The 2391-nt window shown below is 40.0% G+C and overlaps 1 protein-coding gene across 1 annotated transcript in view; it reads right to left on the bottom strand.

Annotated features, from left to right (window-relative positions):
* LOC106876689 (protocadherin Fat 1) overlaps nucleotides 1-2391 on the bottom strand; it is a gene marked incomplete at its 3' end in the record, with an annotated part of 182635 nt that overhangs the window by 51568 nt on the left and 128676 nt on the right. The gene's annotated exons all lie outside the window — the stretch shown is intronic.

The raw sequence follows: 2391 nt of genomic DNA, 5'->3' as shown, positions 1-2391 counted from the left end.
GCAAATTAAATTTGTATACACAAATTAAACCTGTGCCATGGAGGAATGTAGTGGCGGACAAAAAACAAGACAGGAAAACAAACGGAAAAGGCTATGCGGCCAGACGTGAAAAATTATGTGTATATGAACGCTGTGAGGCACAAACTTGAAAGTGGGGACGAAGTAAGTTCGCGTATTTGCTCGGCGATAGCCAAGGAAGAAAAGGATTAGCGACCGGAAGCATGTGACCATGCAGGGGTAAGGGAGAGAGAGAGAGTGGTAGAGGGAGAAACAAAGGGAGGAAGTAGAAGAATAGGTGAGCAACGAGAGAAAGAGAGGAAGAGGGGAATATAGTAGTAACAGAAGGAAGTACGAGGGGGAAAAGAGAGAGATATGGTCGTAATAGAAGGAAGAACGAGAGGGGTAAAGAGAGATTCAAACACACACATGCACACACACACACGCAAACATACGCATATACACTCTTCATTAACGTTCTTTGGTTATTGGTCGTTAAATATTTTTAATCCGTAGCGTGATTACATTACTGTGTGTGTGTGTGTGCATGAGTGGGTGTGTGTGTGCATGAGTGGGTGTGTGTGTGCATGTGTGTGTGTGAATGCGTGTGTGTGGGCGATATTAATATTGAAGTTACTGAGTTTTAAAAAAAGTGCATTGAAATGAATTTCTATTTGATTTTGCTAAGCAAGTGCGTACACACACACAGACACACACACACACGCGCACACACAGACACACACACACTATCTGGAAGAGCTTAGGGTTTTCAGAAAAGGAAATCACCCAGCTAACATACACATCACTAATACACTCTGTAAGCGGAACAGCAAAAATAAGCAAGACTTTTCTCAAGTTCACAATGTGACATTGTTTATTTTATCTACATTCCAATGACGGAGCTTTGTATGTTTGTGAAGAAACCAGCTTCTTCCTTACAGGAAGACATCAAATAAAGAAAACCAGAAGAGAACATGAATATTTATAGGAAAAATGTGTCTGGGAAGGGTGAAAAATCAGGGACACCTGCTACATGAAAAAACAAAAGAAATGTTAAGTTATATGTCCACACACATCTCCATATATAAAAGGCCAAGTCATGTGTCCCTACGTTGTTTGTTAGTTTCAAACATGTTCATTCAAGTTATGAGAGTATGAAATAGAAGAAAAAAGAGAAAAGCACTGGCTGTGCTCAGAGTGGTGGAATAGAGGAAAAAATATGAGAAAATTTTATATCCTGCCACAGGTTGGTATTGATAAATTATCATCATCATCGTTTAACGTCCGCTTTCCATGCTAGCATGGGTTGGACGATTTGACTGAGGACTGGTGAAACCGGATGGCAACACCAGGCTCCAATCTGATTTGGCAGAGTTTCTACAGCTGGATGCCCTTCCTAATGCCAGTATTGATAAATTATGTGGCGGAGGTTTAATCAATGCATTCACACAATGTTACTTCGCGAGACTACCAAAATGCTCTCTTCGAATATTATGAACGTCTACTCTTCATAAGAGTTCGACTAGTCCATTCTTCCAATTCCCCAGGGGTGCCAATGACTTTTGCTACAACATCTCCCCCTTTGCGATTGACTTCATTTATTTTTCTTTCATCACAGAAAGCGAAGTAGATTAGATAGATAGATAGATAGATAGATAGATAGATAGATAGATAGATAGATAGACAGATAGATAGATAGACAGATAGATAGATATATATATATATATAGATAGATAGATAGATAGACAGATAGACAGATAGATAGATATATATATAGATAGATAGATAGATAAATATTTTTTAATAACAATTTGGCTCAGCTCCACAAGATTTAAACTTTCATGGGTGTGTAGAACATGACCATCTCATCAGATGCTAGATGCAGAATGGGTGTTTTGAGAGAAATTCAAGATAGCTTCTAAGTGTTTAGTGTTCTATTGGTCAGCTCATATAAATTAAACCAATGGTTCTCAATTGGGACCCAAAAATGACCATTGGGATCATAAAATTTTGCTGCTAATATTTATGTGCAATAAAATGGTTAAGCATGGCTGTGTGGTAAGTAGCTTGCTTACCAACCACATGGTCCTGGGTTCAGTCCCACTGCGTGGCACCTTGGGCAAGTGTCTTCTACTATAGGCTCAGGCTGACCAAAGCCTTGTGAGTGAATTTGGTACACGGAAACTGAAAGAAGCCCATCGTATATACATGTGTGTGTGTGTGTGTGTGTGTGTGTGCATGTTTGTCCCCCCCCATCACTTGACAACTGATGTGGGTGTGTTTACGTCCCCATAACTTAGCGGTCCAGCAAAAGAGACCGATAGAATAAGTGGCCAATAAAATAAGCAGCAGTTAAACACTGACCCCCTCCCCTTCCCCACCACCGATGTAATC

This window comes from Octopus bimaculoides, chromosome 13, assembly GCF_001194135.2.
Source record: "Octopus bimaculoides isolate UCB-OBI-ISO-001 chromosome 13, ASM119413v2, whole genome shotgun sequence".
Taxonomy (NCBI): domain Eukaryota; kingdom Metazoa; phylum Mollusca; class Cephalopoda; order Octopoda; family Octopodidae; genus Octopus; species Octopus bimaculoides.
Note: the sequence above shows the minus strand (reverse complement) of the source record. Positions and strands in the feature narration are given on the sequence as shown.